The sequence below is a fragment of the Choloepus didactylus genome, chromosome X, assembly GCF_015220235.1.
Source record: "Choloepus didactylus isolate mChoDid1 chromosome X, mChoDid1.pri, whole genome shotgun sequence".
Classification (NCBI taxonomy): Eukaryota; Metazoa; Chordata; class Mammalia; order Pilosa; family Megalonychidae; genus Choloepus; species Choloepus didactylus.
The window spans coordinates 192,405,230-192,417,727 of record NC_051334.1 but is presented as its reverse complement, the minus strand read 5'-3'; the positions used below and the strand labels follow the sequence as shown (position 1 = coordinate 192,417,727).

At 38.4% G+C, this 12,498-nt stretch overlaps 1 protein-coding gene across 1 annotated transcript in view; it reads left to right on the top strand.

Moving 5' to 3' along the window:
• Window positions 1-12,498, top strand: part of F8 (coagulation factor VIII) — a 208,982-nt gene that overhangs the window by 98,745 nt on the left and 97,739 nt on the right. The gene's annotated exons all lie outside the window — the stretch shown is intronic.

The window sequence follows — 12,498 nt, the reverse complement described above, 5'->3', positions numbered from 1 at the left end:
ATATAGGGCCTTAAGCCCTAGTCTAAAGTCATACCAAATCAGTTCTAGGAATACTCAGGTGATGTTTCACATAAATTAGTGAAGTATTCCCTTATGTGCTTTTGCTATTAAATATTGCACAGCCAATTAGGCTCTATCAACCTGTTAAGTGAGTGATGTTTAACTGCAGACATGTCTTTTCATTATCCTTAACAGTATATTTCAAAAATAAAAATTTATAATTTTGATTAAGTTCAGTTTATCAATTTCTTCTTTTAAGGTTCATGCTTTTTGTGTCTTATATTACAAATCTTTAACAACCTCAAGTTTATAAAGATTTTCTATGTTTCTTTCCAGAAATTTTATAGTTTTAGACTTCAATTTTCAGTTTGTTGTTTATTTTGCATTAACATTTTCTGTGATGTAAGATAAGGACTTGATATTCATTGCTTTTTTTTTTCTTCCTGAATCCTGTGGCTTTCTAGGGCTGGCCACCAGCTATCCATGATCCTTAGCTTGCCAGATGGCAGGGCATATGGCAACATCTCCTGGTCTCTCCCTTCTCTTCCAGTTTCTGTTGATGTTCAGCATCTGTCTGCCCCCTCTGGCTTTCTCTCTGTCTGAATTTCATTCCACTTATGAAGGATTAAGAAATAGGATTATAGTAATAGCAATAAGTAATGGGATTAAAAACCATCCTGATTGAAGTGGGCCACACCTTAACTGAGGTAACCTCATCAAAAAGTCCTACTTACAATGGGTTCACACCCACAGCAATGGTTTAAGTTTAAGAGCATGTTTTTCTGGGGGACATACAGATCCCCCATAGTACAACCCCTGGACCCCAAAAGACATGTTCTTTCTACATGCAAAATGCATTCATTCCATCCTAACATCCCCAAAGACTTAAGTCGTTTCAGAATCAATGCTAAGTACAAAGTCTCATCAAAATCAATTATATGTATGATCTGTCCTGGGCATAATTCCCCTGTCTGTGGACCTGTTATCTGCTTCCAGTATTCAAAGGAAGGACAGGCATAGGATAGACATTCCCACTCCAATAGGGAGAAAATTAGAAGGAAAACAGGGGCCAAGGGTCCCAAACAGTTCTAAAACCCAGCAGAGCAAACTCCATTAGATTTCAAGGTCTAGGAGTCATCTATAGATTGGCATTTTGTCCTTCAGACCTGATGGGATGGCAGCCCCATCCCCTCCAAGTGCTTGCACAGAGACCATGCTCTCCCCGAATACTTGGGTGAAGGCTCCACTCTCTCTAAGCATTGAGATGGCAGCCAGGCTCTCTGCAGATGCCAGGACACAGGCTCCATCCTCTCCAAGCATCAGGATGGCAGCCAGTCTCTCTGCAAACCCTGAGGCACAGACTCCACTCTCTCTGAGTAATGGGATGGCAGCACTCTCCCTGAACAATGGGGCAGAAGTCCCACCCTCTCCAAGTGCCAGGGTGACTCGCCATTTTCGCACACATGGGTAGGCCTGCTCTCTTGGCCCAAGGAGATCTCTTTGCTCCAAAATTTGGCTTCCTTGATTCTGCCCTTGATGTCATTCTACTTTCAATTTGTCTCTTCTCTGTCCCTTTCATTCCAGACTGTTAGTGGTTCCACTCATACAAAATTCACAAAAAAACTTGCCAGCTTTGCATATAGTTCACAGGGTCCTAACCATCCAATTTTTGGTTTCTTTATGTCCAGGAGATCATTTCTCAACTTATCCTTTTCCTCTGTCATTTCACTATAAGATGCAAAAAGAAATCAGGCTGCATGTTCCACATTTAGCTTGGAAATATCAGCTAAATATCCAAGTTCGTCACATGCAAGTTCTGCCTTCCATCCAACATCAGAACTCAATTTCACCAAGTTCTCTAGCCACTTTTAAACAAGGATCTTGATTGCATGGTATGTGAATATATCTCAGTAAAACTGAATTTAATTAAAAAAAAAAAAAAAAGGATCTCCTTTCCTCCAGTTTCCAATACGACATTCATCATTTCTGTCTAAGTCCTCATCAGAAATACCTTTATGGTCCATAGTTCTTTCAATAGTCTCTTCAAAGCAATCTAGGCTTTTTCTGTCAAATTCCTCACAATTCTTCCAGCCTCCAACCATTACCCAATTCCAAAGCCATTTTCACATTTTTCATATTTGCAAATAGCAGCATCCCACTCTTCTGGTACCAAAATCTGTTTTGGTTTTCTAGCAAATATCACACAAAGGATGGCTTAAACAATGGAACTTAATGACCCACCGTTTTGACATTAGGTTAAAAAGTCCAAATCAAGCCATCATCAAGGCAATGCTTTCTTCCTGAACACTGGTGTTCTGGGACTGGCTTCTGGTAATCTTTGCCCTTATCTTGTCACATGGCAAAGTGCATGATGGAATCTCCTGGTCTGGTCTCTCCCTTCTCTTCCAGATTCCATTGATGTTCAGCTTCTGGCTGCTCCCTCTGTGACTTTCCAATGTCTATAGCTTTTTTACATGCAGATGTCTAGGTTGTTCCAGCACAGTTTGTTAAAAGTTGAAGTTTTTTGGGATCTTTGTTAGGAATCAATTTATGTATATATATATTCTGTTTCTGTACTATATATTCCATTCCATTGAAATCAAGTAGTATGCATCTTCAAACTTTGTTCTTTTTTGAAATTGCTTTGCCTGTTCTAGATCCTTTCATTTCCACAAAAATTTTAGATCAATCTTTTCAATTTTTAAAAGAACACCTGTTGTAAGATTGATTAGTATTGCATGAATCTATTCATCAGGTTGTGGAGAATTGACATCTTATTTATGTTTTGTCTTCTAATACATGAACATAGTATATTTCCCCATTAACTTAGGTCATTTTTGCTTTCTTTCAGCAATCTATTTTATGGTTTTAAAGGTAGAGGGTGTGTGTGTTTTGTTAAATTTATGTCTAAGTATTTCTTGTTTTTATATGGTATTTTAAATGGACTATTTTTGTTTACTGTTTTACTAGAGAAGTTGTTGTTTTACAGAAAAATCATGCAGAAAATACAGAATTCTCATACACCCCCCCACACACACACAGTTTTCCCTATTATTTACACTATGTTAGTGTGGCACCTTTGTTACAATTGATGAAACAATGTTATCATAATTGTACTATTAACCATAATCCATAGTTGACATTAGGGTTCACTGTGTTGTACAGTCCTGTTTTTTTAATTTTTATTCTGGCAAAATATATACAAGCTACAATTTCCCTTTTAGCTATATTTAAAAATATAATTCAGTGGTGTTAATTATATTCAAAATGGTTGCTACCATCGCCACCATCCATAGCCAAAACCTTTCCATCACCACAAACAGAAACTCCGTACCAATTAAGCATTAACTCCCCATTCCCTATCACAACCTGAGCCCCTGGTAACCTTTATTCTAGTTTCTGACTCTATGAATTTGCTTATTCAAATTATTTATCAGTGAGATCATACAGTATCTGTCCTTTTGTGTCTGGCTTATTTCATTCAACATGATGTCTTCAAGGTTGATCCATGTTGTTGCATGTATCAGAACTTCCTTCCTTTATATGGCCAAACAGTAGTCTATTGTATGTGTATGCCATATTTTGTTCATCCATTCATCTGTTGAGGACACTTGGATTGCTTGCATCTTTTGGCAATTGTGAATAATGCCTCTATGAACCTAGGTGTGCAACTATCCATTCAAGTCCCTGCTTTCAGTTCTTTTAGGTCTATACCTAGAATTGTGATTGCCAGGTCATATGGTAATTCTAAGCTTAACTTTCTGAGGAATCACCAAACTGTTTTCCATAGCTTCTGCACCATTTTACATTCCCACCAACACTGTATGAGGGTTCCTATTTTTCCATACCCTCTCCAAAACTTATGTTTGATTTTTAAATAATAGCCATTCTAGTGGGTGTGAAATGGTACCTCATTGTGTTTTTTAATACTTTTTTTTCTTTATTAGAGAAGTTGTGGGTTTACAGAAAAATCATCATAAAATACAGAATTCCCATACACCACCAACCCACCACCAACATCTTGTGTTGGTGTGGAACACTTGTTAAAATTGATGATGGCAATTTATAATTGTACTATTAATTAAAGTCCAGGTTTAACTTAGGGTGCATGGTTTGTGTAGTGTAGTTCCATGGATTTTTAAAACATTTTATTCTGTTTTCATATATACAATATAACATTTCCCCTTTTAATCATATTCAGTTATATATTTCAGTGCTGTTAATTTCATTCACAATGTTGTGTTACCATCACCACCATCTATTACCAAAACATTTCCATCATCCCAAAGAGGAACTCTGCATTTTAAGTCTTAATCTCTGTTCCAGTTTGCTAATGATGCTGTTATGCAAAAATACCAGAAATGGATTGGCTTTTATAAAGTGGGTTTACTAAGTTACAAGTTTACAGTTCTAAGTGTCCAAACTAAGGCATCAACAAGATGATATCTTCGTTGAAGAATGGCTGATGGCATCTGGAACACCTCTGTTAGCTGGGAAGGTGTGTGGCTGGCATCTGCTGGTCCCAGGTTGTGTTTCAGCTCCTTTCTCTCAGCTCCTTTCTCCCAGGCTGTTTCTCTCTAAGCATCTGGGGGTCCTCTCTTAGCTTCTCTGGGGCAAACTCTGGGCTTCATCTCTTAGCTTAGCATCTCCAAACATCCTTCTGTCTGCCTCTCCAAGCATCTCTGAGCATCTCTGTCAGCTCCCAAGTGTCTCTCCAAAAGTCTCTCTCAGCATCTTTCCAAAATATCCCTCTCTTACAGGACTCCAGTGATTTAATTAAGACCCACCCTGAATGGTGGGGTCCATATCTACATGGAGATAATTTAATCAAAGGTCTAGCTCACAGTTGATTGAATCACATCTCCATTGGAACACACAATCAAAAGATTAATGTCTACCCTCATAAGATTGCATTAAAGAAAATGGCTTTTGGGGAAAACATAAAATATCCAAACTGGCACAACCTCCATTCACTATCCCCACCCCATCCCCTGGTAACCTATATTCTAGATTCTGACTCTATGAGTTTGCTTATTCTAATTGTTTCATAATAGTGAGATATACAATATTTGTCCTTTTGTGCCTGGCTTATTTCACTCAACATGATGCCTTCAAATTTCATCCATGTTGTTGCATGTATCAAGACTTCATTCCTTTTTACAGCTGAATAATATTCAATCATATGTATATGCCACATTTTGTTTATCCATTCATCATTTGATGGACACTTGGGTTGCTTCCATCTTTTGGCAATTGTGAATAATGCCACTATGAACACTGTCTGCAAATATCTGTTTGAGTCCCTGCTTTCAATACCTTTGAGTATATACTGAGTAGTGGGATTGCCGGGTCATATGGTAGTTCTAAGCTTAGCTTCCTGAGGAACAGCCAAACTGTCTTCCACAGTGGCTGCACCACTTTACATTCCCACCAGCAGTGAATGAGTGTTGCTATTTCTCCACATCCTCCCCAGCACTTGTTATTTTCCAATTTTTTCATAGCAGCCATTTTACTGGGTATGAAAGGGTATCTTATTGTGGTTCTGATTTGCATTTCTCTAATGGCTAATGATGTTGAGCATCTTTTCATGTGCTTTCTGCCCGTTTCTATATCTTCTTTGGAAAGATGTCTATTCAAGTCTTTCGACAGTTTTTAAAGTGTTGATGGTCTTTTTGTTGTTAAGTTGAAGGATTTCTTTATATATTCTGGATATTAAGCCTTTATCAGATATGTAGTTTCCAAATATTTTCTCCCATTGTGTAGGAGGTCATTTTATTTTAATTATAAAGTCCTCAGATGAACAAAAGTTTTTAATTTTGATGAGGTCTTATTTCTCTGGTTTTTTTTTTTCTTTGGTTGGTTGATTATACTTTGGGTGCAGAGTGTAAGAAGCCACTGCCAAACACAAGGTCCTGGAGATGCTTCCTTACATTTTCTTCTAGGAGTTTGATAGTTCTACCTGTTATATTTAGGCCTTTGATCCATTTTGAGTTAATTTTTGTATAAGGTGTGCTTTCATTTTTGTTTTCGATTTTTTGCAAATGATGGTCTAGTTTTCTCAGCACTATTTATTGAAGAGACTGTTCTTTCCCAATTGAGTGATCTTTGCCACCTTGTCAAAAATCAGCTGGCCATAAACATGACGGTTGATTTCTGAGCTTTCAATTCGATTCCATTTTTCTATATGTCTATTCTTTTGCCAGTACCATGCTCTTTTGATAACTGTGGCTTTGTAGTAAGTTTTGAGATGGGAAGGGTAAGTCCTGCAACTTCATTCTTCTTTTGCAAGATGACTAACTATTTGGGGCCCCTTACCTTTCCATATAAATTTGATGAGTGGCTTTTCCATTTCTGCAAAGAAGGTTGTTGGAATTTTGATTGGTATTGCACAGAATCTGTAAATTTCTTTGAGAGTATTGACATCTTAATGATATGCAGTCTTCCAATTCATGAACATGGGATGTCCTTCCATTTGTTTAGGTCTTCTCTAATTTCTTTTAGCAATGTTTTGTAGCATTCTGTGTACAAGTCCTTTACATCCTTGATTAGATTTATTCCTAGATATTTGATTCTTTTAGTTGCTATCATGAATGGAATTTTTTTTTTTTGGTTTCTTCTTCTGACTGGTCATTCAGAATTACCTCTCAACTCTATTTGAAATCTCTTAGCCACTGAAACTTAATTTTGTTTCATTTCTCTTCCCCCTTTTTGTCAAGAAGGCTTCCTTGATCCCACAGTGCAGGGTCCAGAGTCATGTCCCAAGTTGCCAGGGAGATTTACACCCCTGGGAGCCAGGTCCCATGTAGTGGGAAGGGCAGTGAGATCACCTGCAGAGTTGGCTTAGAGAGAGAGGCCACATCTGAGCAACAAAGAGATTCTCTGGGGGTGACTCTTAGGCACAATTATAATAGGCTTAGCTAGAGGCATCCATTTTTAAACAATTCTGTTTCAGTCTTTTTGGTGGTTATCTGCAAATCTTTAAAAGCTTACTTATACTGCTAATACATTGTTCATCAACTTTAGACATTATATATTTAGTTTATGATGTGTTAAATGGTGACTTAGCATGCAAGCCTATGCTTCTTCCCACCCCAGTTGTTTTATAAGTGTTTTTAGTTCCTTAATTTGCTATTGTTAGAACTTTAAAAATATACAGAAATATTCACTATTTTTTTAAATTCAGTTTTATTGAAATACATTCACACACCATACAATCATCCATGATATACAATCCACTGTCCACAGTATGATAACATAGTTATGCGTTCATCACCACAATCTATCTCTGAACATTTTCCTTACATCAGAAAGAACCAGAACAAGAATAAAAAATAAAAGTGAAAAAAGAACACCCAAATCATCCCCCCATCCCACCCCATTTGTCCTTTAGTTTTTATCCCCATTCCTCCACTCATCCACACACTAGATAAAGGGGGTGTGATCCACAAGGTCTTCACAATCACAATGTCACCCCTTGTAATCTACATTATTATATAATTGTCTTCAGGAGTCCAGACTGCTGGGTTGGAGTTTGGTAGTTTCAGGTATTTACTTCTAGCTATTCCAATACATTAAAGCCTAAAAGGTGTTATCTATATAGTGCATAAGAATGTCCACCAGAGTGACCTCTCGACTCCATTTGGAATCTCTCAGCCACTGAAACTATTTCATCTCACTTTGCATCCCCCTTTTGATCAAGAAGGTATTCTCAGTCCCACGATGCCGGGTCCACATTCATCCCCGGGAGTCATACTCTGCGTTGCCAGGGAGATTTACACCCCTGGGAGTCGGGTCCCACGTAGGGAGGAGGGCAGTGAGTTCACCTGTCAAGATGGCTCAGTTAGAGAGAGAGAGGGCCACATCTGAGCAACACAGAGGCACTCAGGGGGAGACTCTTAGGCACCATTACATACAACTTTAGACTCTCCTTTGTGGTAATGAGCTTCATAAGGGCAAGTCTCGTGCTCGAGGGCTCAGCACATCAAACCGCCAGTCCCAATGTTTGTGACAACATCAACACCAGTCCAGGTGAGGATGTCCAACACATCCGCACCTTCCCCCAGATCCTCGGGGCTGGGGAGGGGGAGGCTGTAAATACATTTTTTATTGTCTGCCCAAATTACTCTAGGATGTGTCACTATTTCACTCCAGCCTATACTAACCTACCGTATCTCACTTCCTATTCAAAGTTCCATGCAACTGTGGTGTTTGAACAAATCGACTGTAGAGTTGTACTGTTTAGAAAATTTAGATCCTGCACCAAATAGATATCTATTCCCTTGGTCTCATATGAAAGTTGAAGTGTTAAAACACAATCAGTTTCAACCTCTATCCCTTGGCCCGGCCTGCCCTGGTCTCAACCAGACCTGCTTCATTCATATCACTAATTGAAGTCTGGGCTCTTTTTCAGCTTTTTTTTTTTTTTTTTTGACAGTGGCTGTATGCACTAATACTGACATTCATATCTGCCGAGCTCTAGCTCTGAGTTTCAGGTGTCTCAGAGATATGCATTGTTCCAGAGACCAATCAGGTTATACCCTAGGGGATCAGCATCTCAAAGTTTAGAGATAGGCCTTACAATTCAGGGAGAGTTAACTGCTGTAAGAGCTTACAATCTAGGGACTATTACAATTATTGTGTCCACGTTAGGCTATGTTCTAAGATTCAATTCTGAGTTTACACATTGTAGTTAGTCCATATTGGTGAGGCATCATCCCTCTCACCATGTTTTCTCCAACACTTTTACTCCTATATATATATTTTCCTACAATTTTATAGAGTTATATTCACATACCATACCTTTATCCACAGTGTACAATCAGTTGTTCATGGTATCATCATAAAGTTGTACATTTATCACCACAATCAGCACTTGAACATACTGATTACTACAAGAAAAGTTGTTTTTTTTTAGCACTAAGAAAAAATGATAAAAAGAAAAATAACATGTCATACAATACAATATACTACTAAGGACAGCAAATAACACCACTACCACGAATCCCATATGACTCCCCTATATCCCCCTCTCATATACATTTAGCATTGGCATATTGCCTTTGTTACATTTAATGGAGGTATAGTACAATGTTACTGTTGACCATAAACTCCAGTTTGCTTTGATTATGTTTTTTCCTGAATACCATCCCTTTTTCAAATTTCTACATGGTTGACATTCATTTGCTTTCCCACATGCAAAAACATTTTTATATTTGTATATTTAGTAACAGTCATTGGCCACTCCAGTTTTTGCCACGTTATACAGTCCCAGTCTTTATCATCTATCTTTACCTCTGGTGTCATACATTCTCCTATTCCACCTCTTTCAGCTTTACTCACAGACATCTTTGTTCAGTGTACTTACAATACTGTGCTACCATCACACAGTATTATGCTATCTACTTCTGGATCTATGCAATCAATCCTAAACGTCCTGTAGTCCTTCAGCATCAAATGGCTGATCTCTGCCCTCTTTCTATCTCCTGGTTGCCTGTGTTGTCAGCTTTTAACTCCCAAAGTTTGTTCATTAATGTCTGTTCATATTAGTGAGACCATACAGAATCTGTCCTTTTGTTTCTGGCTAACTTCACTCAACATAATGTCCTCAAGGTTCATCCACATTATTACATGATCCATGTCTTTGTTCTGTCTTACAGCTGCATAATATTCCATCATGTGTATATACCACAGTTTGTTTATCCACTCGTCCTTTGATGGGCATTTGGGCTGTTTCCATCTCTTGGCAATTGTGAATAATGCTGCAATAAACATTGGTTTACAAATGTCTGTTTGTGTCTTAAGTTTCAGTTCCTCTGAGTATATACCTAGCAATGGAATAGCTGGGTCATATGGCAAATCTATATTTAGCTTCCTGAGGAACCTCCATACTGTCTTCCAGAGTGGCTGCACCATTCTACATTCCCACCAACAATGAATAAGTGTGCCTCTTTCTCCACATCCTCTCCAGCACTTGTCATTTTTTGTTTTTTGGATAATGGCCATTCTGATAAGTGTGAGATGATATCTCATTGTGGTTTTGATTTGCATTTCCTTAATAGCCAGTGAAGTTGAGCATTTTTTCATATGCTTTTTTTTTTTTTAATCATCATTTTATTGAGATATATTCACATACCACGCAGTCATACAAAACAAATTGTACTTTCGATTGTTTACAGTACCATTACATAGTTGTACATTCATCACCTAAATCAATCCCTGACACCTTCATTAGCACACACACAAAAATAACAAGAATAATAATTAGAGTGAAAAAGAGCAATTGAAGTAAAAAAGAACACTGGGTACCTTTGTCTGTTTGTTTGCTTCCCCTACTTTTCTACACATCCATCCATAAACTAGACAAAGTGGAGTTTGGTCCTTATGGCATTCCCAATCCCACTGTCACCCCTCATAAGCTACATTTTTATACAACTGTCTTCGAGATTCATGGGTTCTGGGTTGTAGTTTAATAGTTTCAGGTATCCACCACCAGCTACCCCAATTCTTTAGAACCTAAAAAAGGTTGTCTAAAGTGTGCGTAAGAGTGCCCACCAGAGTGATCTCTCGGCTCGTTTTGGAATCTCTCTGCCACTGAAGCTTATTTCATTTCCTTTCACATCCCCCTTTTGGTCAAGAAGATGTTCTCCATCCCACGATGCCGGGTCTACATTCCTCCCCGGGAGTCATATTCCACGTTGCCAGGGAGATTCACTTCCCTGGGTGTCTGATCCCACGTAGGGGGGAGGGCAGTGATTTCACCTTTCAAGTTGGCTTAGCCAGAGAGAGAGGGCTACATCTGAGCAACAAAGAGGCATTCAGGAGGAGACTCTTAGGCACAAATACAGGGAGGCCTAGCCTCTCCTTTGCAGCAACCGTCTTCCCAACGGTAAAACTTATGGTAGAGAGTTCAACCCATCAAACCACCAGTCCCCTATGTCTTTGGTCATGTTAGCAACCATGGAGGTGGGGTAGGCGAATACCCCTGCATTCTCCACAGGCTCCTCAAGGGGGCACTACATCTTTTTTTTTTTTTTCCTTGTTTGTCTTTTTTCTTTCTTTTTTTTTTTTTTTAACTTTCCCTTCTTTTTTCAAATCAACTGTATGAAAAAAAAAGTTAAAAAGAAAACAAACATACAATAAAAGAACATTTCAAAGAGACCATAGCAAGGGAGTAAGAAAAAGACAACTAACCTAAGATAACTGCTTAACTTCCAACATGTTCCTACTTTACCCCAAGAAAGTTACATAATATAGCAACATTTCAGTGAACTTGTTCCTACTACATCCATCAGAAATTAACAGACCATAGTCATTTCTGGGCATCCCCAGAACGTTAAATAGCTTATCTGTTCTTCTTGGATTATTGTTCCCACTTCCTTAATTGCTCTCTACTGCTAGTTCCCCTACATTCTACATTATAAACCATTTGTTTTACATTTTTCAAAGTTCACATTAGTGGTAGCATATAATATTTCTCTTTTTGTGCCTGGCTTATTTCGCTCAGCATTATGTCTTCAAGGTTCATCCATGTTGTCATATGTTTCACCAGATCGTTCCTTCTTGCTGCCGCGTAGTATTCCATCGTGTGTATATACCACATTTCATTTATCCACTCATCTGTTGAAGGACATTTGGGTTGTTTCCATCTCTTGGCAATTGTGAATAATGCTGCTATGAACATTGGCGTGCAGATATCTGTTCGTGTCACTGCTTTCCGATCTTCCGGGTATATACCGAGAAGTGCAATCGCTGGATCGAATGGTAGCTCTATATCTAGTTTTCTAAGGAACTGCCAGACTGACTTCCAGAGTGGCTGAACCATTATACAGTCCCACCAACAATGAATAAGAGTTCCAATTTCTCCACATCCCCTCCAGCATTTGTAGTTTCCTGTTTGTTTAATGGCAGCCATTCTAACCGGTGTTAGATGGTATCTCATTGTGGTCTTAATTTGCATCTCTCTAATAGCTAGTGAAGCTGAACATTTTTTCATGTGTTTCTTGGCCATTTGTATTTCCTCTTCAGAGAACTGTCTTTTCATATCTTTTGCCCATTTTATAATTGGGCTGTCTGTACTATTGTCATTGAGTTGTAGGATTTCTTTGTATATGCAAGATATCAGTCTTTTGTCAGATACATGGTTTCCAAAAATTTTTTCCCATTGAGTTGGCTGCCTCTTTACCTTTTTGAGAAATTCCTTTGAGGTGCAGAAACTTCTAAGCTTGAGGAGTTCCCATTTATCTATTTTCTCTTTTGTTGCTTGTGCTTTGGGTGTAAAGTCTAGGAAGTGGCCTCCTAATACAAGGTCTTGAAGATGTTTTCCTACGTTATCTTCTAGGAGTTTTATGGTACTTTCTTTTATATTGAGATCTTTGGTCCATTTTGAGTTAATTTTTGTGTAGGGGGTGAGGTAGGGGTCCTCTTTCATTCTTTTGGATATGGATATCCAACTCTCCCAGCCCCATTTGTTGAAAAGACCATTATGGCTCAGTTCGGTGA